The sequence below is a fragment of the Pseudorca crassidens genome, chromosome 3, assembly GCF_039906515.1.
Source record: "Pseudorca crassidens isolate mPseCra1 chromosome 3, mPseCra1.hap1, whole genome shotgun sequence".
Classification (NCBI taxonomy): domain Eukaryota; kingdom Metazoa; phylum Chordata; class Mammalia; order Artiodactyla; family Delphinidae; genus Pseudorca; species Pseudorca crassidens.
The window spans coordinates 110,611,126-110,636,194 of NC_090298.1; the positions used below are offsets into that span (position 1 = coordinate 110,611,126).

Consider the following 25,069-nt stretch of genomic DNA (forward strand, 5'->3'; position numbering starts at 1 on the left):
TTCCTCTGAAGTTTTTTGGAATAGTTTCAGAAGGCTAGGTGTTAACTATTCTATAAATGTTCGGTAGAATTCACCTGTGAAGTCTCTGGTCCTGGACTTTTGCTTGTTGAGGGTTTTTGTTGTTGTTGTTGTTGTTGTGGTACATGGGCCTCTCACTGTTGTGGCCTCTCCCGTTGCGGAGCACAGGCTCTGGACGCGCAGGCTCAGCGGCCATGGCTCACGGGCCCAGCCGCTCTGCGGCATGTGGGATCTTCCCGGACCGGGGCACGAATCCACGTCCCCTGCATCGGCAGGCGGACTCTCAACCACTGCGCCACCAGTGAAGCCCTTGAGGGTTTTTTAATCACACATTTAATTTCAGTACTTGTAGTTGGTCTGTTCATATCTTCTATTTCTTCCTGGTTCAGTCTTGGGAGATTGTGATGTACCTGTACATTTTGATATAGCTGTACCATTCCATATTCCCACCAGCAATGTATGTGAGATATAATTTCTTTTCATCTGTGTCAGCATTTGGCAATGTCACTATTATGTTACTGTTCTAATAGATGTAGTGATAGCTCATTGTGGTCTTGATTTGCATTTCTCTCATGGCTAATGATGTTGAACATCTTTTCATGTGCTAGTTTGCCATCTGTATAATCCTTTTCAGTGAAATGTCTCTTCATGTCTATTGTTTTTTGTTTTGAGAGTTACTTATTATTCTGATGGGAGGAGTGGTAGGGAGGCATAATATTTTTTGATGCTTTTTGGTTCTAAATGGATACTAAGAATTAAAATTTATGACCTTAGAATATTCAGACATGGACAAAGTTGCTATACTAGTTTGTACTTCCACCAGATCTTTCTTGTGTGCTCATTTCCCCCATATCTTTGTAAATATTTAATCTTATTAAACTTGTTATTTTTTGCCAAGTGGATGAGCAAAAGTAGATCCTACTCTTTTAAGCTGCATTTGTCTGAGACTGAGTATATTTTCATAGGTTTTTGGATTTGTATTTACTCTTTTAAGAATTAATTGTTTGTACCCTTTGTCACTTTAAAAAATCAATATTTAATCACACAAATAATCTGTGTCTTATTCTTCATCATCTTTTTTTAAAAGGAAAATTATGAGTAAGGCTAAAGTCACCTTTGAATACCATCCTATTCCTTAACATATCAACCCAAACCTTAGTAGTTTAAAACAGCCACCATGAGTCTCTAGGTTGCCTGGGTAGTTCAACTGATTGGGGCTGACCTATCTATAAGCTGGCTGGATGACTGTGGTCTGGTTGTCCTGGATGGTCTAGAGTGGAATGACTTTCCTTTTCCCCACTTATCCTTCCATTAGGGCATTCTGGAAATCTTCTCATTATGAGTTCAAGAAAGGAAATGGAAACATGTAGGCACATTTTGAAGACTGCTTGTATCCCATTTACTACTATCCCACTGGCTAAAGCAAATTACATGGTTAGGTCCAGAGACATTGTGAGGGCACTGCTAAAAATCATAGATACAGGGAGGTATGAAACAATGGGGCCATTAAAGCAGTCAGTCTACCATAGTCTACCATTTGGCCATGATTAATCACCTCCCTCCCATATGCAAATTATGCTCACCCCCATTCCAGGATCCCCCAAAGATTTTCCAATCATGTCATTATGCTTGGAGTCTAGGACCTCATGATCAACATCAGATCTGCATATGGCTCCCTGGATGCAACTTCTCTTTATCTGGGGACCTGTGAACTAAAAAGACAAGTCACTGCTCTCTGCTCCCAAATACAATGGTGAGACAAGGACAGGACACCTGCAACAGACACTCCCATTTAAAGGGAAAGAATGGGGAGGGCATATTGAATCACTGTTCATAAAAATTCTAAAATCAAGGTGGAAAAATAGTGCCAGGTTCCCCTGTTTTTGGCAGGACTTCACTCCAGGTACCTCCTACTTCAGGGATGGTGAATGTCCTTCTTTTTTGGCTGCTCCGTGCGGCTTGTGGGATCTTAGTTCCCTCACCAGTGATTGAACCCGGGCCCACAGCACTGAAAGTGCCAAGTCTTAACCACTGGACCACCAGGGACTTCCCGGATGGTGAATGTCCTTTGAATGGCACCTAATTCTGCTTACCAGGAGTGGCTTTCTAGTCCATTATATTCCAAGGCCCTTGACATCACCCTCTGAGGTGTTGTTAATTTTCCATTGCCCTCCTTTGGCCACTCCTGAAGAGAAAGTACGCCCTTTGCACAATTTCTCAGCCTTTTTCCTGTCCAGTGGCCTTTTTACATTTTGAACAGTTTCAGCCCAGTCTGGAGGCACTTATACAATATCCTCAAAAACTTTATGGATTTTCTTTGTATCTGATTCTATTCAACTCCATTTTCTAAAAGCTATACCCATAATTTTTAAAGAGCTTCATCCTTTCTACGCCTGATCACTGTTACTCTGGTCTTGTCAGGCAATGTTCTTAAGATTCCTAGGTTCAGCAGAGAGGGTCTGTAAGGCAAAACCTTAAGCTTTTGCTTATGTCAAGTTTTTTATTTCCCCATTTGCCAAAGCAAGTCATATTTTTAAGCCCAGAGTCAGTATGAGCAGGCACTACAAAAGGACATAGATGGAAAAAAAAAAAAAAAAAAGGGCATAGATGAATGCCCATCTATCCATTTCTCTATTGGGTTGCCTTTTTCCTGGGAGTCTTTGTGTATGCTGAATACTTTGTTAGGTGTGTGATAAATGTACTCTTCAGTATACAGCATGACTTTTCATGTTGTTTATTTTGTTTTTACCTTTTATACTTTTTGTTGTAGTTTCTTAGGACAGGGCCGAAAGTAAGCTCATCACACGAGATGAATTGTGCCAAAGCACAGCAGTAGAGGGCTGCCACTCGCTCAGGCAAAACAGCGCCGTCTGTCTTGCTGTGGCAACTTTTATTAAAACATTATCTAGATTTACACTTTAAGACTTGTTTTCTTAACATTTCAGAAGTGCCAAAGCAGCAGCCTATGTTTATATTAATTATACAAGCAATAATTGGCTATCGTGAGCACCTGCCGTGCTTCGTCCTTGAGCGCAAGAACAGCACAAAGTTCCCACCATTATTTTGATTATACTGAAGTAGCACAAGGACATTTCCTTGCGTTCCCACCACTCTGATTATACTGAGGACATCTCATGGATCAGTGCCCAAAGCACTCAATGCTTCTTTTGCAGGCCCCCGGTTTGCCGAGGGGGTGCTCGAAGCATTCAGAACTGTTCACAACTCTGGCATATTCGCATGCCCCCGGTTTGCCGGGGCGGCTCAAAGCAATCAGGACTGTTTGCAGTTCTGGCTTATTCGCCAGCCCCCAGTTTGCTGGGGGTGGGGGGGCTCATGGGTCACGTCTCCTTTCCATGTCCTCAGTTATCCCACTACACTTTTGCATTTTTATTTAGTCAAATTTAAAATTTTTAATTTATATTTATATCTGTTCATTATTTGTTTGAAAGAGCTAAGTTCCCATTTTCTTATAAAGCTTTGACTTTTTCAGGGAAGTTTAGATCTCTCCTCTATCTGGAATTTCCTTTTTTTAAATTGAAGCATAGTTGATTTACAATATTGTGCTAGTTTCAAGGGTACAGCAAAGTGATTTTATATATATTCTTTTTCAAATTATTTTCCATTATAGATTATTATAAGATGTTGAATATAGTTGCCTGTGCTGTACAGTAAATCCTTGTTTATCTATTTTATATATAGTAGTGTGTATCTGCTAATCCTATACTCCTAATTTATGCCTCCCTAGAATTTACTTTAGAGAATAGTATGTAGGGACATACTATAATATTATAATACTGTAATTATTACATAATTATTTTTTCCCCAAATGGAGACTCAATTACCTCAGTAACATTATTAAAAGGTCCAGTTTCTTCCCACTGATTTGTAATGCCTCTATATACATATGAATCCATTTCTGAGCTCTCAATTACATTCTTCTGGTCTATTCACCTATCCTTACACTAATACAAACAATATTAATTTCTATAGTTTTATAATATGTTTTGATGTTCAGTAGGGCAAGCTCCACTCTTCTTTTTCAAACTTGTTTTTTTACTACATTTGTATATGTACATTAAAAAAAATTAACTTATTTTTCTATTAAGACAAAATTTTTAGAGCAGTTTATGCTTCTTAGCAAAATTGAGGGAAAGGTACAGAGATTTCCCACATCCTGCCCCGACACATGCACAGCCTCCCCTGTTATCAACATCCCTCACTAGAGTGATACATTCGTTACAATTGATGAGCCTATTTTGACATGTTACCCAAAGTCCAATAGGTTACATTAGGGTTCATGCTTGGCGTTGTACATTCTGTTGGTTTGCACAAACGTATAATGACATGTATCCATCCTTCGGTTATCATACAGAATATTTTCACTCCCCTAAAAATCCTCTGTGCTCTACCTATTCATCCCTCCCTCTCCTAAGCCTGGCAACCACTGATATTTTATTGTCTTCATAGTTTTGCCTTTTCAAAATGTCTTATGGTTGGAATCATACAGTATGTAGCCTTTTCAGATTGGCTTCTTTCACTTGGTAATATGCATTTAAGGTTCCTCCATATCTTTTCATGGCTGGATAGCTCATTTCTTTTTAGTGCTGAATAATATTCCGTCGTCTGGATGTACCACAGTTTATCCATTCACCTACTGAAGAACATCTTAGCTGCTTTCAGTTTTAGAAATTATGAATAAAGGTGCTGTAAACATTCGTGAGCAAGTTTTTATGTGGGCATAAGTTGTTAGCTCCTAAGGGTGGATATCAAGCAGTACAATTGCTGGATTACATGGGTAGGAGTATATTTAGTTTCATAAGAAACAGCCAAACTGTCTTCCAAAGTAACTGTACCATTTTTATATTTATATTTTCATAAGCATTTAATTAATTAATTTGATTATCACAATAAGTTTAGTGCACATTCATCATCTCATATTGATACATTAAAGAATAGAAAAAAAGTTTTCATTGTGATAACTCTCAGGATTTGCTCTCTTACAACTTTCATATGTAACATACAGCAGTGTCAATTATATTTATCATGTTGTATGTTACATTCCTAGTACTTATTTATCTTATAACTGGAAGTTTGTACCTTTTGACTGCCCTCATCCAGTTCCCCCTCCCCACACTCATATGCATGTCAGAATACCTTATGCAGTTCCTTGAAAAATCTTGTTGGTATTAGAATTGTGATTGCATTGGATTTATAGATTATTGGGGAGAGAATTGATAATTTTATTATAAATCCTCCCAGTCTCGAAAATGGTTTACCTCTCCAGTTAGGTCATGTTTTAATTATCCTTTAATTAAGTCTTATAGTTGTACTATTGCTTGCACATTTGTTATTAGGTATATTCCAAGATACATTATGGTACTGATATCTTTGTTTTGTTTTGTTTTGTTTAATTAATTTATTTCTGGCTGCCCTGGGTCTCCATTCCTGCACGCGGGCTTTTCTCTAGTTCTGGTGAGCAGGGGCTACTCTTCATTGTGGTGCGCGGGCTTCTCACTGCGGTGTCTTCTCTTGTTTCAGAGCACGGGCTCTAGGTGTGCGGGCTTCAGTAGTTGCGGCACGTGGCCTCAGTAGTTGTGGCTCACGGGCTCTAGAGCGCAGGTTCGGTAGTTGCGGTGCACGGGCTTAGTTGCTCCACAGCGTGTGGGATCTTCCTGGACCAGGGCTTGAACCCATGTCCCCTGCCTTGGCAGGTGGATTCTTAACCACTGCACCACCAGGGAAGCCCCTGATATCTTTCTTTTTCTACTATATGTTATAATTGGTTAGTGTTAGTATACAGGAGCTATTGATTTTTTGTCGTATAAAAGTTTGACTTTCTTGTAGTCAAATTTATGTTTTTGTTTTTAATTGCTTCTGGATTTTGAGACATAGTAAGGAAAGTTTTCCTCACTTTTTCCAATCATGTTGGATATTAACCCATGTTTTTTTTCTAATTCTTGTATGGTTTCATTTTTAACTTTTAGAACTCTGATTTGTTTGGTATTTATCCAGGGGTTTAGTGTAAGGAACTGATCGAGTTTTATCTTCTCTATAACAATCTAGTGTACCAACACTAATTTTTCCTTAAAGCCCATCTTTTCCCTGCTGATTTGAGATAGTGCATTATTGTAAACTAAATTTTCATATTTCTGGATTTTCTCTTTTGTTCCATTGGCCTGTGTGTCTAGTCATGCATAGTATCACGCTGTTTTAATCATAGAGGCTTTATCTCTAGTTTTCATGTCTGGTAGGTGTGTGTGAGATTTATTTTAGCACTCTCTGGGTCCTTTCTTTCTGCAGATGCATATATTGATATTGATACGTCTTTAGTTGTGGCCATGTTTAATGTTTGTTTTTCTTCCCCCTACTTTCCCCTCACTAATTTTCTTATGTAGTTTCTTTCTATTCCTTGGTGCCCTGTTCTAAAAGCGTTTCTGGCCTCTGATTCCTTCTTTAGATGCATCCATCCTGCAACTCAGCCCTTTTATTGAGTTTTTTAAATCTCAAAAGTTTAATTTTTATTGAGTGGTGATTTTTCATAGCCTATTCTTTTTATTTAATGGATGTGTTATCCTCATATTTTTCTAAGTATGTAAATATAATATTCTTATGATAAAAAATCCTGTCCTAATTGCTCTCCTAACTCTATTTCCTTGGACTTAGCTGTCCTGTTTGCCAAGTTTCCCTCTCTCAGGTTGTTGGTGTTTGGTGATCCATGACTGTGCACTTATCTTTAGCTGAGCGACCCTTAGTGTCTGCCTGTTCTGTGCACAGTGCGTTTGTCAGGATGCGTGGGAACCACTATTGCTGCTTTCCTGAGAAGGACTTCTTGGGGGTTGATCTTCTGGGCATGAGTGAGCCTTGTCCCCATTTCCATTAGCATTGTTCCCGTCTATTTGGGATAGTACCTATCTCTCTTACCTAAGCATCCACAACCACTGCTCCTCCCTGGAGGCAGACACCTTCATGATGATGCTTGGCGCATTGCGGGTGGTGGTGGGAATGAGCAGGGTTACATCTGTGTTCGTGTTACCAGGTCTCTGTTAGTCACCATGGACCCAGGCCTTCTCTGGCCCTGAGTTTTCACCATGAGCACGAAACTTTTTTTTTCCCCCACCCTTTCTTTTCCTTCGTCTTCTTTTTTTTTTTTTCCTAAGCGAATTGTTTTTGTTCTGTATCCTGGCCAGTGGCATCCTTTTGCAGTTTTCAGCTTTCTCTCTCTTTTTTGCCCTTCATGGATTCCTCACATTTTGTGGTCAACTAGAGTTTCCTTTCTTGCTTTAAACATAAGTACAGTATGTATTTATTATTAATGATTTTGCCAACACTTTTATGGATTTGTTGCCAAAGGAGAATACTGTGGCCTTGATTTAGCTTACCATCTTGAAAGTGACACTTTATTGTTTTTTCTCTTTTCTTTCCTTTTTGGAATTTTGAAATGAATTTTTGTTTATTAAAAAAATTAGAAAATTATACCCACCATCCAGAGCCATATTTATATTAAGAATAGATGATTACAGTTTATACGTGTATATTTATACTTTAAATAATAAGTAGAGCAATGATTTAATTTTTTAACATATTTATTGGGGTATAATTGCTTTACAATGGTGTGTTAGTTTCTGCTTTATAACAAAGTGAATCAGTTATACATACACATATGTTCCCATATCTCTTCCCTCTTGTGTCTCCCTCCCTATCCCACCCCTCCAGGCGGTCACAAAGCACCGAGCTGATCTCCCTGTGCTATGCGGCTGCTTCCCACTAGCTATCTATTTTACGTTTGGTAGTGTATATATGTCCATGCCACTCTCTAACTTTGTCACAGCTTACCCTTCCCCCTCCCCATATCCTCAAGTCCATTCTGTAGTAGGTCTGTGTCTTTATTCTTGTCTTACCCCTAAGTTCTTCATGACATTTTTTTCTTAAATTCCATATATATGTGTTAGCATATGGTATTTGTCTTTCTCTTTCTGACTTACTTCACTCTGTATGACAGACTCTAGGTCTATCCAACTCATTACAAATAGCTCAATTTCATTTCTTTTTATGGCTGAGAAATATTCCATTGTATATATGTGCCACATCTTCTTTATCCATTCATCCGATGATGGACACTTAGGTTGTTTCCATCTCTGGGCTATTGTAAATAGAGCTGCAATGAACATTTTGGTACATGAGTCTTTTTTTTTTTTTTTTTTTAACATCTTTATTGGGGTATAATTGCTTTACAGTGGTGTGTTAGTTTCTGCTTTATAACAAAGTGAATCAGTCATACATAAACATATGTTCCCATATGTCTTCCCTGTTGCGTCTCCCTCCCTCCCACCCTCCCCATCCCACCCCTCCAGGCTGTCACAAAGCACCGAGCCAATATCCCTGTGCCATGCGGCTGCTTCCCACTAGCTATCTACCTTACTGTGTTTGTTACTGTGTATATGCCCATGACTCTCTCTCGCCCTGTCACAGCTCACCCTTCCCCCTCCCCATAACCTCAAGTCCGTTCTCTAAGAGGTCTGCGTCTTTATTCCTGCTTTACCCCTAGGTTCTTCATGACATTTTTTTCTTAAATTCCATATATATGTGTTAGCATACGGTATTTGTCTTTTTCTTTCTGACTTACTTCACTCTGTATGACAGACTCTAGGTCTATCCACCTCATTACAAATAGCTCAATTTCGTTTCTTTTTATGGCTGAGTAATATTCCATTGTATATATGTGCCACATCTTCTTTATCCATTCATCCGATGACGGGCACTTAGGTTGTTTCCATCTCCGGGCTATTGTAAATAGAGCTGCAATGAACATTTTGGTACATGACTCTTTTTGAATTTTGGTTTTCTCAGGGTATATGCCCAGTAGTGGGATTGCTGGGTCATATGGTAGTTCTATCTGTAGTTTTTTAAGGAACCTCCATACTGTTCTCCATAGTGGCTGTACCAATTCACATTCCCACCAGCAGTGCAAGAGTGTTCCCTTTTCTCCACACCCTCTCCAGCATTTATTGTTTCTAGATTTTTTGATGATGGCCATTCTGACTGGTGTGAGATGATATCTCATTGTAGTTTTGATTTGCATTTCTCTAATGATTAATGATGTTGAGCATTCTTTCATGTGTTTGTGGGCAGTCTGTATATCTTCTTTGGAGAAATGTCTATTTAGGTCTTCTGCCCATTTTTGGATTGGGTTGTTTGTTTTTTTGATATTGAGCTGCATGAGTTGCTTATAAATTTTGGAGATTAATCCTTTGTCAGTTGCTTCATTTGCAAATATTTTCTCCCATTCTGAGGGTTGTCTTTTGGTCTTCTTTATGGTTTCCTTTGCTGTGCAAAAGCTTTTCAGTTTCATTAGGTCCCATTTGTTTATTTTTGTTTTTATTTCCATTTCTCTATGGGGTGGGTCAAAAAGGATCTCTCTGTGATTTATATCATAGAGTGTTCTGCCTATGTTTTCCTCTAAGAGTTTGATAGTTTCTGGCCTTACATTTAGGTCTTTAAACCACTTTGAGCTTATTTTTGTGTATGGTGTTAGGGAGTGATCTAATTTCATTCTTTTACATGTAGCTGTCCAGTTTTCCCAGCACCACTTATTGAAGAGGCTGTCCTTTCTCCACTGTACATTCCTGCCTCCTTTATCAAAGATAAGGTGACCATATGTGTGTGGTTTATCTCTGGGCTTTCTATCCTCTTCCATTGATCTATCTTTCTGTTTTTGTGCCAGTACCATATTGTCTTGATTACTGTAGCTTTGTAGTATAGTCTGAAGTCAGGGAGCCTGATTCCTCCAGCTCTGTTTTTCATTCTCAAGATTGCTTTGGCTATTCAGGGTCTTTTGTATTTCCATACAAATTGTGAAATTTTTTGTTCTAGTTCTGTGAAAAATGCCAGTGGTAGTTTGATAGGGATTGCATTGAATCTGTAGATTGCTTTGGGTAGTAGACTCATTTTCACAATGTTGATTCTTCTAATTCAAGAACATGGTATATCTCTCCATCTATTTGTATCATCTTTAATTTCTTTCATCAGTGTTTTATAATTTTCTGCATACAGGTCTTTTGTCTCCTTAGGTAGGTTTATTCCTAGATATTTTATTCTTTTTGTTGCAATGGTAAATGGGAGTGTTTTCTTGATTTCACTTTCAGATTTTTCATCATTAGTGTATAGGAATGCCAGAGATTTCTGTGCATTAATTTTGTATCCTGCAACTTTACCAAATTCATTGATTAGCTCTAGTAGTTTTCTGGTAGCATCTTTAGGATTCTCTATGTATAGTATCATGTCATCTGCAAACAGTGACAGCTTTAGTTCTTCTTTTCCAATTTGGATTCCTTTTATTTCCTTTTCTTCTCTGATTGCTGTGGCTAAAACTTCCAAAACTATATTGCATAATAGTGGTGAGAGTGGGCAACCTTGTCTTGTTCCTGGTCTTAGTGGAAATGCTTTCAGTTTTTCACCATTGAGGACGATGTTGGCTGTGGGTTTGTCATATATGGCCTTTATTATGTTGAGGAAACTTCCCTCTATGCCTACTTTCTGCAGGGTTTCTATCATAAATGGGTGTTGAATTTTGTCGAAAGCTTTCTCTGCATCTATTGAGATGATCATATGTTTTTTCTCCTTCAATTTGTTAATATGGTGTATCACGTTGACTGATTTGCGTATATTGAAGAATCCTTGCATTCCTGGATTACACCCCACTTGATCATGGTCTATGATCCTTTTAATGTGATGTTGGATTCTGTTTGCTAGTATTTTGTTGAGGGTTTTTGCATCTGTGTTCATCAGTGATATTGGCCTGTAGTTTTCTTTCTTTGTGACATCCTTGTCTGGTTTTGGTATCAGGGTGATGGTGGCCTCGTAGAATGAGTTTGTGAGCGTTCCTCCCTCTGCTATATTTTGGAAGAGTTTGAGAAGGATAGGTGTTAGCTCTTCTCTAAATGTTTGATAGAATTAGCCTGTGAAGCCATCTGGTCCTGGGCTTTTGTTTGTTGGAAGATTTTTAATCACGGTTTCAATTTCAGTGCTTGTGATTGGTCTGTTCATATTTTGTATTTCTTCCTGATTCAGTCTTGGCAGGTTGTGCATTTCTGAGAATTTGTCCATTTCTTCCAGGTTGTCCATTTTATTGGCATAGAGTTGCTTGTAGTAATCTCTCATGATCTTTTGTATTTCTGCAGTGTCAGTTGTTACTTCTCCTTTTTCAATTCTAATTCTATTAATTTGAGTCTTCTCCCTTTTTTTCTTGATGAGTCTGGCTAATGGTTTATAAATTTTGTTTATCTTCTCAAAGAACCAGCTTTTAGTTTTATTGATCTTTGCTATTGTTTCTTTCATTTCTTTTTCATTTTCTGATCTGATTTGTAGGATTTCTTTCCTTCTGCTAAGTTTGGGGTTTTTTTGTTCTTCTTTCTCTAATTGCTTTAGGTGCAAGGTTAGGTTGTTTATTCGAGACGTTTCCTGTCTTAAGGTAGGATTGTATTGCTATAAACTTCCCTCTTAGAACAGATTTTGCTGCATCCCATAGATTTTGGGTCGTCGTGTCTCCATTGTCATTTGTTTCTAGGTATTTTTTGATTTCCTCTTTGATTTCTTCAGTGATCACTTCGTTATTAAGTAGTGTATTGTTTAGCCTCCATGTGTTTGTATTTTTTATAGATCTTTTCCTGTAATTGATATCTAGTCTCATGGCGTTGTGGTCGGAAAAGATACTTGATACAATTTCAATTTTCTTAAATTTACCAAGGCTTGATTTGTCACCCAAGATATGATCTACCCTGGAGAATGTTCCATGAGCACTTGAGAAAAATGTATATTCTGTTGTTTTGGGATGGAATGTCCTATAAATATCTATTAAGTCCATCTTGTTTAATGTATCCTTTAAAGCTTGTGTTTCCTTATTTATTTTCATTTTGGATGATCTGTCCATTGGTGAAAGTGGGGTGTTAAAGTCCCCTACTATGAATGTGTTACTGTCGACTTCCCCTTTTATGGCTGTTAGTATTTGCCTTATGTATTGAGGTGCTCCTATGTTGGGTTCGTATATATTTACAATTGTTATATCTTCTTGGATTGATCCCTTGATCATTATGTAGTGTCCTTTTTTGTTTGTTCTAATAGTCTTTATTTTAAAGTCTATTTTGTCTGATATGAGAATTGCTACTCCAGCTTTCTTTTGGTTTCCATTTGCATGAAATATATTTTTCCATCCCCTCACTTTCAGTCTGTATGTGTTCCTAGGTCTGAAGTGGGTCTCTTGTAGACAGCACATATATGGGTCTTGATTTTGTATCCATTCAGCCAATCTGTTTCTTTTGGTGGGAGCATTTAGTCCATTTACATTTAAGGTAATTATCGATATGTATGTTCCTATTCCCATTTTCTTAATGTTTTGGGTTCATTATTGTAGGTCTTTTCCTTCTCTCGTGTTTCTTGCCTAGAGAAGTCCCTTTAGCATTTGTTGTAAAGCTGGTTTGGTGGTGCTGAACTCTCTCAGCTTTTGCTTGTCTGTAAAGGTTTTAATTTCTCCATCAAATCTGAATGAGATCCTTGCTGGGTAGAGTAATCTTGGTTGTAGGTTTTTCTCCTTCATCACTTTAAATATGTCCTGCCAGTCCCTTCTGGCTTGCAGAGTTTCTGCTGAAAGATCAGCTGTTAACTTTATGGGGATTCTCTTGTGTGTTATTTGTTGCTTTTCGCTTGCTGCTTTTAATATGTTTTCTTTGTATTTAATTTTTGACAGTTTGATTAATATGTGTCTTGCTGTGTTTCTCCTTGGATTTATCCTTTATGGGATTCTCTGTGCTTCCTGGACTGGATTAACTATTTCCTTTCCCATATTAGGGAAGTTTTCAACTATAATCTCGTCAAATATTTTCTCAGTCCCTTTTTCTCTTCCTCTTCTGCAACCCCTATAATTCGCATGTTGGTGCGTTTAATGTTGTTCCAGAGGTCTTTGAGACTGTCCTCAGTTCTTTTCATTCTTTTTTCTTTATTTTGCTCTGCAGTAGTTATTTCCACTATTTTATCTTCCAGGTCACTTATCCGTTCTTCTGCCTCAGTTATTCTGCTATTGATCCCATGTAGAGTATTTTTAATTTCATTTATTGTGTTGTTCATCATTGTTTGTTTCATCTTTAGTTCTTCTAGGTCCTTGTTAAATGTTTCTTGCATTTTGTCTTTTCTATTTCCAAGATTTTGGATCATCTTTACTATCATTATTCTGAATTCTTTTTCAGGTAGACTGCCTATTTCCTCTTCATTTGTTTGGGCTGGTCAGTTTTTACCTTGCTCATTCATCTGATGTGTATTTCTCTGTCTTCTCATTTTTCTTATCTTACTGTGTTTGGGGTCTCCTTTTTGCAGGCTGCAGGTTCGTAGTTCCCGTTGTTTTTGGTGTCTGTCCCTAGTTGGCTAAAGTTGGTTCAGTGGGTTGTGTAGGCTTCCTGGTGGAGGGGAGTAGTGCCTGTGTTCTGGTGGATGAGGCTGGATCTTGTCTCTCTGGTGGGCAGGTCCATGTCTGGTGGTGTGTTTTGGGGTGTCTTTGGCCTTATTATGATTTTAGGCAGCCTCTCTGCTAATGGGTGGGGTTGTGTTCCTGTCTTGGTAGTTGTTTGGCATAGGATGTTCAGCACTGTAGCTTGCTGGTCATTGAGTGAAGCTGGGTGCTGGTGTTGAGATGGAGATCTCTGGGAGATTTTTGCCGTTTGATATTATGTGGAGCTGGGAGGTCTCTTGTGGACCAGTGTCCTGAAGTTGGGTCTCCCACCTAAGAGGCACAGCACTAACTCCTGGCTGCAGCACCAAGAGCCTTTCATCCACACGGCTCAGAATAAAAGGGAGAAAAAGTAGAAAGAAAGAATTAGTAGAAGTAGGAAGAAAGAAAGAAAGAAAGAAAGAAAGGAGGGAGGAAGGGAGGAAGGAAGGAAGGAAGGAAGGAAAAAAAGAAAGAAGATATAGTAAAATAAAATAAGATAAAATATAATAAAGTTATTAAAATAAAATAATTATTAAGAAAAAATATTAAAAACGAACACAAACAAAAAGGATGGACAGAACCCTAGGACAAATGGTGGAAGGAAAGCTATACAGACAAAATCTCACACAGAAACATACACACTCACAAAAAGAGGAAAAGGGGAAAAAGTCATAAATCTTGCTCTGAAAGTCCACCTCCTCAATTTAGGATGATTTGTTGTCTATTCATGTATTCCACAGCTGCAGGGTGCATCAAGTTGATTGTGGAGCTTTAATCCGCTGCTTCTGAGGCTGCTGGGAGAGATTTTCCTTTATCTTCTTTGTTGTCACAGCTCCCAGGGGCTCAGCTTTGGATTTGGCCGCACCTCTGCTTGTAGGTCGCTGGAGGGCGTCTGTTCTTCACTCAGACAGGATGGGGCTAAAGGAACCGCTGATTCGGGGGCTCTGGCTCACTCAGTCCGGGGAGGGGGCGGGGAGGGAGGGGCACGGAGTGCGGGGCGGGCCTGCGGCGGCAGAGGCCGCCGACGTTGCACCAGCCTGAGGCGGGCCGTGCGTTCTCCCGGGGGAGTTGTCCCTGGATCCCGCGACCATGGCATTGGCGGGCTGCACAGCCTCCCCGGAAGGGGGTGTGTGGACAGTGACCTGTGCTCGCACACAGGCTTCTTGGTGGCGGTGGCAGCAGCCTTAGCGTCTCATGTCCGTCTCTGGGGTCCGCGGTTTTAGCCGCGGCTCACGCCCGTCTCTGGTGCTCCTTTAAGCAGCGCTCTTAATCCCCTCTCCTCGTGCACCAGGAAACAAAGAGGGAAGAAAAAGTCTCTTGCCTCTTCAGCAGGTCCAGACTTTTCCCCGGGCTCCCTCCCTGCTAGCTGTGGTGCACTAACACCCTGCAGTATGTGTTCACGCTGCCAACCCCAGTCCTCTCCCGGCGCTCCGACTGAATCCTCAACTCCCACCCCTGCCCGCCCTGGCGGGTGAGCAGACAAGCCTCTTGGGCTGGTGAGTGCTGGTCGGCACCGATCCTCTGTGCGGGAATCTCCCCGCTTTGCCCTCCGCACCCCTGTTGCTGCGCTCTCCTCCGCGGCCCCGAAGCGTTCCCCCTCTGCCAGCCACAGTCTCCGCCCGCAAAGGGGCTTCCTAGCTTCACAGCTCCCTGTCACTGGTGCAGGTCCCGTCCCTATCCTTTTGTCTCTGTTTTCTCTTTTTTCTTTTGCCCTACCTAGGTACGTGGGGGGGTTTCTTGCCTTTTGGGAGGTCTGAGGTCTTCTGCCAGCATTCAGTAAGTGTTCTGTAGGAGTCGTTCCACATGTAGATGTATTTCTGTTGTATCTGTGGGGAGGAAGGTGATTTCCGCATCTTACTCTTCCGCCATCTTTCGGGAACCTCCAAGTAAGTTGATTTTTAAACTCAATCTTATGTTTTTGAGTTTATCCATGTTAATACATGTAGCTCAAATTCATTCATTTAACATTTCCTTTCTGTGATTAGACGATGATTTTTAAAAAAAATTAATTTGTTTATTTTTATTTTGGGCTGTGTTGGGTCTTTGTTGCTGTGCGTGGCTTTCTCTAGTTGCCGCGAGCGGGGGCTACTCTTTGTTGCAGTGTGCAGGCTGCTCACTGCGGTGGCTTCTCTTGTTGCAGAGTAGAGTCTCTAGGCGCGCCGGCTTCAGTAGTTGTGGCTTGCGGGCTCTAGAGTGCAGGCTCAGTAGTTGTGGCGCATGGGCTTAGTTGCTCCGTGGCATGTGAGATCTTCCCGGACCAGGGCTCAGACCTGTGTCCCCTGCATTGGCAGGCAGATTCTTAACCACTGTGCCACCAGGGAAGTCCTAGACCACAATTTTTTATCTTTTTTTTTTTTTTTTTTTGCCACTGGTCATTTAGGTTGTTTCCAATTTTTCTTTATTACAAACAGTGGTACTGTGAACATTCTTTACATACTACTTCGTGCATATGTGCTAGCCTCTCTAGGGTATATACTTAGAAATGTAACTGCTGGATTACAGGATATACACATCTTTAACTTAATTAGATTTTGCCAAATTGCTCTCCAGAGTGGTGGTGCCAATTTGTACTTCCTCTAGAAGTGTATAAAGATCTTGTTTCCCCAGGAACTCATCAGAACTGGGTGCTATTGGACTTGTTAATTACTGCCACTCTTATGAGGGCGAAATTGTGCTGCAATGTAAATTTAAAGAGCATTTTCCTACTTATTAATGAAACTGAGTAACCTTTCATTTTATTGTTGCCCATCAGGTTTCATTTCTGTGATATGTGTGTTTATCCATCCTATATATAAGGGTTTGCATCTGTTCATCCCAAACTCCCAGTGAATCCCTCCCCTGCCCCCCTCCCCCTTGGAAACCACAAGTCTGTTGTCTATGTCTGTGAGTCCTTTCTGTTTCATAGATATATTCATTTGTGTTGTATTTTAGATTCTTCACATAAGTGATATCATATGGTACTTATCTTTCTCTTTCTGACTTACTTCACTTAGTATGAGAATCTCTAGGTCCATCCATGTTGCTGCAAATGGCATTATTTCATTCTTCTTTATGGCTGAGTAGTATTCCATCATCTATATGTAACCCAACTTCTTTATCCATTCATCTGTCGATGAATGTCATTTCCATGTCTTGGCTATTGTGAATAGCGCTGCTATGAACATAGGGGCGCATGTATCTTTTTGAGTTAGAGTTTTGTCTGGATATATGCCCAGGAGTGGGATTGCTGGATCATATGGCAACTCTATTTTTAGTTTTTTGAGGAACCTCCATGCTGTTTTCCATAGTGGCTGCACCAATTTATGTTCCCACTAACAATGTAGGGGGGTTCCCTTTTCTCCACCCTCTCTAGCATTTGTTATTTGTAGATTTTTTTTAATGATGGCCATTCTGACTGGTGTGAGGTAGTACCTTACTGTAGTTTTGACTTGCATTTCTCTTAGCGATGTTGAGCGTCTTTTCGTGTGCATATTGGCCATCTGTATTTCTTCTTTGGAGAAATGTCTATTTAGGTCTTCTGCCCATTTTTCAATTGGGTTGTTTCTGTTTTTGTTGTTGAGTTGTATGAGCTATTTGTATATCTTGGAAATTTGTCCAGATATTTTATGTTTTCTTCTAAAGGTTTTATAGTGTTGCTCTAAATTTATCTTATCTCAATATGGATAGTTAATTATCTTATAACCACTGATTGAATTGCATATATTTTCTCCCTGATTTTTAAAAATGCTGCTTCTTGTGCTGTGTATCTGGCTCATCTATCTGTCTATCTGTCTGTCTATCTGTCTATCTAATCTGTTTCTGACCTTTCTACTCAGTTCCATTGGTGTATTTACTCATTCCTGCAGCAATATGACTATATTTTAATGGTTATAGCTTTGTAAGAAATCTTATCTACCATTCCCTACCCCCAAGATTGTCTTGGCTATTCTTGGTCTTATTTGAATTTGATTAGGTTTGATTGGAAGTACGTAAAATTTATAGTTAATTTGAGGGAGAATGTCTATCTTTAGGATATTGGGACTTCCCAGTCATGAACATATATCATCGTTTGTATCAGTCTTTTAAATGTCTTTTATAAACATATAATTTTCTCTGTAAAACACTTGCATATACTTTGGTTAGATTTATCCTTTGGTACCTTGTATTTTTTGTGCTATTATATATTATGCATCATTTAAAAATGACATTTTCAAATTGTTTGTATAAACTCACAAGTGACTTTTCTGTATCTCTTGCCAAAGTTGCCAAACTCTTTTATTTGTTCTTAATAGTATGTCTTTAGAAACTCTTTGATTTCCCACATATTTATATACACCATAAATAATAACTTTTTTGTTTTTCCTTTTCAATCTTATGTATGTCTGTCATCCACCCACCCACCCATATCTATCTATCAGTCCCTCCTTCTGTCCATCCGTCTTATTACCTATACTTGCTAGAGTCTCTGGCACCATACTGAAAGGAGGGGAGACAGTGAACATTCTTTGTTTTCTTTTATTGAAGTTATAACATTGTGTTAGTTTCAGGTGTACAGCAAAGCCATTCAGTTATATAAGTATGTATATATAGTCAGATTATTATCCATTATAGTTTATTGTAAGATATTGAATATTATTCCCTATGTTATATAGTAAATCCATGTTGCTTATCTATTTTACGTATAGTAGTTTGTATCTATTAATTCCATACTCCTAATTTATCCCCCCCTTCCCCTTTGGTAACCATAACCTTGTTTTCTGTGTCTGTGAGTCTGTTTCTGCTATGTACATAGATTCATTTGTATTATTTTTTAGATTCTACATATAAGTGTTATCATAATATTTGTCTTTCTCTGACTTCACTTAGTATGATAATCTCTAGGTTCATCCATGTTGCTGCAAATGGCAATGTTTCATTCTTTTTTATGACTAATATTCCATTGTGTGATATATATATATATATTATATATATATATATATATACATATACACACCACATATTCTTAAACCAGTCATATATTTGATGGACACTTAGGTTGCTTCCATGTCTTGGCTGATGTAAATAGTGCTGCTATGAACATTGGGGTGCATGTATCTTTTCAAATTCGAGTTTTCATCTTTTCCAGATGTATGCCCAGGAGTGGCATTGCTGGATCATATGGTGGCTCTATTTTTAGTTTTTTAAGGAATCCCCGTGAGACATTGAACATTCTTGATTTGTTGCTGACTCTAAAGAGAACGAGTTTAACATGTCACCTAAAATATGATGTGGGATTTAGTTACCTCTGTTAGTTAAGATAATATTAGATGCTGTAACAGACCTCAAAATCTCAGTGTCTGCAGCAGAAAGTGAGTTTATTTTTTGCTCAGTTAACTTTCATGTCATGTATTTCTGGTGGGTGGACAGTTATCTAAATGATCACACAAGGGACCCAAGTCCTCTCCAAACTGTGGTTTCTAAAGCCACCATGGAAGCAGAAGGAACATGGGAGGGTCATACATAGGAGAATTTTATGGATCAGGCCTGGAAGTGATGTGTACCACTTATGCCTACTTTCCAGTGGCCAGAGCTCAGTCATATGGCCACACGTAACGGTGATGGAGGCTGGATTCTGTAGTGGATGGGTGTGCCTGGAAGGAAGAAAGAATGAGGTTTGTGAACAGCTGGGTAGTTTTTGCTGCAGTCTGCCCTTCCATGTACAAAAGATCTATTTCAATCTTTGTCACACATGTAACATGGTGCCCTCTCCCCAAGGGATACAAGCCAGGGCACATCTAGTTGCTCCTTCTAGATCAAATACGAGGAGCTCTCTGGGAGATGCGCAGGCTCTCCTTTAGGTCCTGATATAGTTTCATGTCATCCAATGAGCTGTGAACTCATAAGACAAGTTCCGGCCCTCCCCTTGCCTAAGCAAATGACCGGTGGTGAAGCAAGTGCAGGATGGAGTCCTACATGAATTTCTCTTCAGAAAAGGAAAGATGACTACATACACAGCATTTCCTGGTCAGCAGTAATGATGAAATGCTGCCAGGCAGGCTCTGGGAGGTCCCCCTGTCCACTCGGTTTCAAGTGCCAGTAATTGTACCCATTGGGCATTACTAGCGATAATTCTCAAAACTAATTTATTTCCCAAGAGAGTTCCCTTCTATTACTAATTAGTTAAGAGTTTTTTTTAAAATCATAAATGGGTGTTTAATTGTATCAGGTGCTTTTTCTGTATCTATTGAGGGAATCACAGATTTTTCTTCCTTAATATGTTAATGTAGTGAATTACACTAGTACCTTAGAATTTATCAATGCTTGTATTACTGGGATATGCTCTTCTTGGTCATGAGGTATTATCTTCTAAAAATCTGATTTGCTAGAGTATTATTTGGAATTTTTCTATCATTGTTCATAAGTGAGATTGGCCCATAATTTTCATTTCTTTTACTGTTCTTGTCTGGCATTTGTTTTAAGAATTTCCCAGCGTCATAAAATGAATTGAGGAGCTTTTCCTTCTTCCTATTTTCTGAAATATTTTGTGTAAGATAGAGATGCCTCTTAAAGTGTCTGGGCTTGGTGTTTTGTTTTTGTTTTTGTGAGTTGATTAACTATTGATTTGCTTTCTTTTATAGGCTTATTCAGGTTTTCCATTTCTTCTTGACTTCATTTGTTTTCTAGGAAATGGTCCATTTCATTTACGTTTTCATATAGGTTGCATAAAGTTGTTTGTAGTAATCCGTTATGTTTAAAAAAATCTCTGCTAAATCTGTGAAAACTATGTCTTCCTTTTTGTTCCTAATGTTGTTTATACTCTCTTTCCTGATCAGTCTTGCTGTGGGTTTGCTATTTTATTAGTTTTTGCAAAGAATCAGCTTTTGGTTTCATTAATCCTTGCTGTGACTTGTTTTCTGTTTTAAAAATGTCTGCTCTTACTCTTTTTTTTGCTTTCCATTTTCTTCAGGTTTATTCTGCTGTTCTTTTTGTAATTTCTTGAGCTGAATTCTCAGATCTCTTCTCTGTAAACTTTTTATTCTTTTCTAATATAGACATTTTTTTTCTAATGCACATATTTCCCTCCATCTGTGGTTGTACATGCATCATACAAGTTCTGATATATATCTCTAATAGATAACAGATAATATATATAGATGTATCTCTAATCACTTAATTTGTAATAGTTTCTAATGTCTATTATAATTTCTTCTTTGACTTATGAATTATTAACAATTACACATTTAAGTCTCCAAATGTACAGATTCTTTGGTCATCTTTTCTGTTATTGATTTCTGTTTTACTGGATTATGATTAGAGAACATGTTTTATGATTTTGATTATGTGGTACTGAAAAAGTTTTCTTGTGGCATTGTGCCTGGTACATGGTTTTTTGTGAGTTTGAAAATGTTTTGTTTTCTCTAATTGCAGGGTTCTACATACATCTCTCAATCAAGCTTATTTGTTTTGTGGTTCAAATATTCTATCCTTATCACTTTTTATTTGCTCAAGACAATTATTGAGAGAGTTATGTTAAAATCTCCTGGCATGGTGGTAGAGTTTTGGTTCCTCCTTGTAACACTATCAAATTTGCTTTATATACTTTGAGGCTATGGTTTTATAATTTGTTTTATCTGCCTGGTGAATGGCAACTTTTATCATGTAGTAACTCTCTTTAACCTTGCTGTTTGCTCTAAAGTCTATTGTGAGGTGTTAATATGTCCAGAACAGTTAAAAATTTTTTTATTTTATATTGGAGTATAGTTATTTTTCCAGCACTTAAAATATTTTTATATAGCTCAGCAAATGTAAAAATAGGAAGGAGGCTCTATTCCCATTCCCTCCAAGAAAATCCAGAATGTTACATTTGTATTTGAGCAAAGATTCGAACCAAGAATTCAAAATCATTTTATGAACCCTAAACTCTTACTCTTGCTTCTACTGTTCCCATAACAATGGTCTTAATGTTACATAGAAAAACTCTCCAAGCACAGAATAACATCTGACTCATCAGTGGATAATCAAAAAACAACACACAAATACATGGAATGGTTAGACAAAGTCATTTAGACTAAATTGCCTCCATATTTAAGTAGTTGCCAGGTGGTTATTGAAGAGCCTAAAGAAAGATAGGTATTCTAGGGACCAAATTGGGATTAAAATATTCAGTAGCTAATTACTTTTCCCCTGCCCTAATATAAAGCCCTAGGAACTAAGTCATTACATTTTAAGTGGTAAGCAGCATTTCACTACTCATAATTTTGATTCACTGATACAATTACTAATCAGAGCCATCTCGTAACCCATTTCTACTAGTCAAAGCTGCAGAATAAAATGGGAATATTTCCTATATTGTCTAATATGCGATTACTTTCCATTTCAAATATTCTTTCATTCATTCTAAAAAAGACTACTGTTGGTCAGTAGCACATTTATCAAGTGAAAAAGTTCACTTTTAAGGTACAAGTCAAGATGAATAAAATGAAGCTCTTGAACTTAAATCTGCATACACTACTGGTTTTCCTAATGGTTAACTAATTGTCACTTATGGAGAAAAATGAATTTATTCCTTCAAAGTAAAAAAAGACTAAAAGTGTATCTTTTTTCTCCCCTTAAATTAAAAAAACTTACAGGACAAAGTTTGCATTTCTCTTTTACAGTGAATTACAAATTCCTGAACCAGCAAACAAAAATTATAATTCAGAATTTAAGATCAAGAAACAAGCTAAATCATGTAATATTTAATTAAGAAACTAATAATGGAATATTACCCAAATAAAAAGTAAGTACAAGCTCAATTAGCATGTTCCATATTTCAGAGAAGAAGCATTAAGGGTTTATGCCATAAGTTTATTTACAAACATATCTAGGATTCTGAGTTCAAGAATTTGATCGTTTTTTCAAAGAGACTGCCCCTCTTAAAATCTGCTCTACATATCTATCTCATAGATTATTTTTTAAGCTGTTGCTGTCTTACTCTAAAGAAAGGCACAGCAAATCTAGACCCAAAGTACAAACTCATAATAGCTAGTAACTGCTACTTCTTTTCCACTGAAAATGGTAAATTCTTCCCTGGATCCTCCTCATAGTGGCTCCTACGGACCACAGAGGTTGTGAACCTCTGGATGCTCTATCCCAACATAGTGCTGTGGGAAGCTCTGCGAAAGGCGCAGAGACTGAAGGTGCAAGAAATGGTGGTGGCACACCAAGCTGTATTGGAGCATAGTTGAGTAGCAATGTTGTGTTAGTTTCAGGTGTACAGCAAAGTGAATGAGTTATATATATACTTGTATCTATTCTTTTTCGAATTTTTTTCCCATTTAGGTTATTATGGAGTATTGAGCAGAGTTCCCTGTGCTATACAGTAGGTCCTTGGTTATCTATTTTATGTTTAATTTTTTTCCAAATTTTATTTTATTTATTTTAAACATCTTTATTGGAGTATAATTGCTTTACAATGTTGTGTTAGGTTATCTATTTTAAATAGAGCAGTGTGTACATGTCAATCCCAAACTCTCAATTTATCCCTCCCCCTCCCCCTTCTACCCTGGTAAGCATAAGTTCATTCTCTAAGTCATTGAGTCTGTTTCTATTTTGTAAATAAGTTTATTTGTATCATGTTTTTTTAGATTCCACATATAAATGATATCATATGATATTTGTGTTTCTCTGTCTGACTTAATTACTTAGTATGATTAGCTCCAGGTCCATCCATGTTGCAGCAAACGGCAGTATTTCATTCTTTTAAATGTCTGAGTAATATTCCATTGTACATAGGTACCACATCTTCTTTATCCATTCCTCTGTCAATAGCCATTTAGCTTGTTTCCATGTCTTGGCTATTGGAAACAGCACTGCAATGAACACTGGGGTGCATGTATCTTTTTGAATTATGGTTTTCTCAGGGTATATGCCCAGGAATGGAATTACTGTATCGTATGGTATCTCTATTTTTAGTTTTTTAAGGAACCTCCATAGTAGTAATATCGATTTACATTACCACCAACAGTGAAGGAGGGTTCCCTTTTCTCCACACCCTCTCCAGCATTTATTGTTTGTAGACTTTTTGATGATGGCGACTCTGATCAGTGTGAGGTGATATCTCATTGTAGTTTTGATATGCATTTCTCTGATAATTAGTGATGTTAAGCATCTTTTCATGTGCCTCCTGGATATCTGTATGTCTTCTTTGGAGGAATGTCTATTTAGGTCTTCTGCCCATTTTTTTGATTGGGTTGTTTGTTTGTTTTGCTATTGAGCTGCATGAACTGTTTGTAAATTTTGGAGATTAAATCTCTTGTCAGTTCCATCGTTTGCAAATATTTTCTCCCATTCTATGGCTTGTCTTTTCATTTTGTATATGGTTTCCTTTGCTGTGCAAGAGCTTTTGAGTTTAATTAAGTCCCATTTGTTTATTTTTGTCTTTATTTCCATTACTCTAGGAGGTAGGTCAAAAAAGATCTTGCTGAGATTTATGTCAGAGAGTGTTCTGCCTATATTTTCCTCTAAGGGTTTTATAGTATCCAGTCTTACATTTAGGTCTTTGATCTATTTTGAGTTTATTTTTGTGTATGGTGTTAGGGAGTGTTCTGATTTCATTCTTTTACATGTAGCTGTCCAGTTTTCCCAGCACCATTTACTGGAGAGACTGTCTTTTCTCCATTGTATAGTCTTGCCTCCTTTGTCATACATTAGGTGACCATAGGTGCGTGGGTTTATCTCTGGACTTTCTATACTGTTCCATTGATCTATATTTCTGTTTTTGTGCCAGTACCATACTTTTTTGATGACTGTAGCTTTTTAGTATAGTCTGAAGCCTGATACCTCCAGCTCCGTTTTTCTTTCTCAAGAATGCTTTGGCTATTCGGGGTCTTTTGTGTCTCTATACAAATTAAAATTTTTTTTGTTCTAGTTCTGTGAAAAATGCCATTGGTAATTTGATAGTAATTGCATTGAATTTGTAGATTGCCTTGGGTAGTATAGTCATTTTCACAGTATTGATTCTTCCAGTCCAAGAACATGGTATATGTTTCCATCTGCCTGTGTAATCTTTGATTTCTTTCATCAGAATCTTAGTTTTCATAGTAGAGATATTTTGCCTCCTTAAGTAGGTTTATTCCTAGGTATTTTTATTCTTTTTGATTTAATGGTAAATGGGATTGTTTCTATAATTTCTCTTTCTGATCTTTCATTGTTAGTGTATAGAAATGCAACAGATTTCTGTGTATTAATTTTGTATCCTACCACTTTACCAAATTCATTGATGAGCTCTAGTAGCATCTTTAGGATTTTCTATATATAGTATCATGTCATCTGCACTTACAACTTTACTTCTTCTTTTCCAATTTGGATTCCTTTTATTTTTTTCCCCCCTCTTTAATTTCCATGACTAGGACTTCCAAAACTATGTTGAATAAAAGTGGTGAAAGTGGACATTCTCATCTTGTTCCTGATTTTAGATGGAATGCTTTCAGTTTTTCACCATTGAGTATGATGTTAGCTGTGGGTTTGTCATAAAATGCCTTTATTATGTTGAGGTAGGTTCTCTCTATGCCTACTTTCTGGAGAGTTTTTATCATAAATTGTGTTGAGTTTTTTTGAAAGCTTTTTCTGAATCTATTG

General features: G+C 37.9%; 1 pseudogene; it reads right to left on the bottom strand.

Moving 5' to 3' along the window:
- Nucleotides 1-22,397: 22,397 nt before the first annotated feature.
- LOC137220802 (cytochrome c oxidase subunit 7C, mitochondrial pseudogene) lies at nucleotides 22,398-22,589 on the bottom strand (annotated as a pseudogene).
- Nucleotides 22,590-25,069: the final 2,480 nt, after the last annotated feature.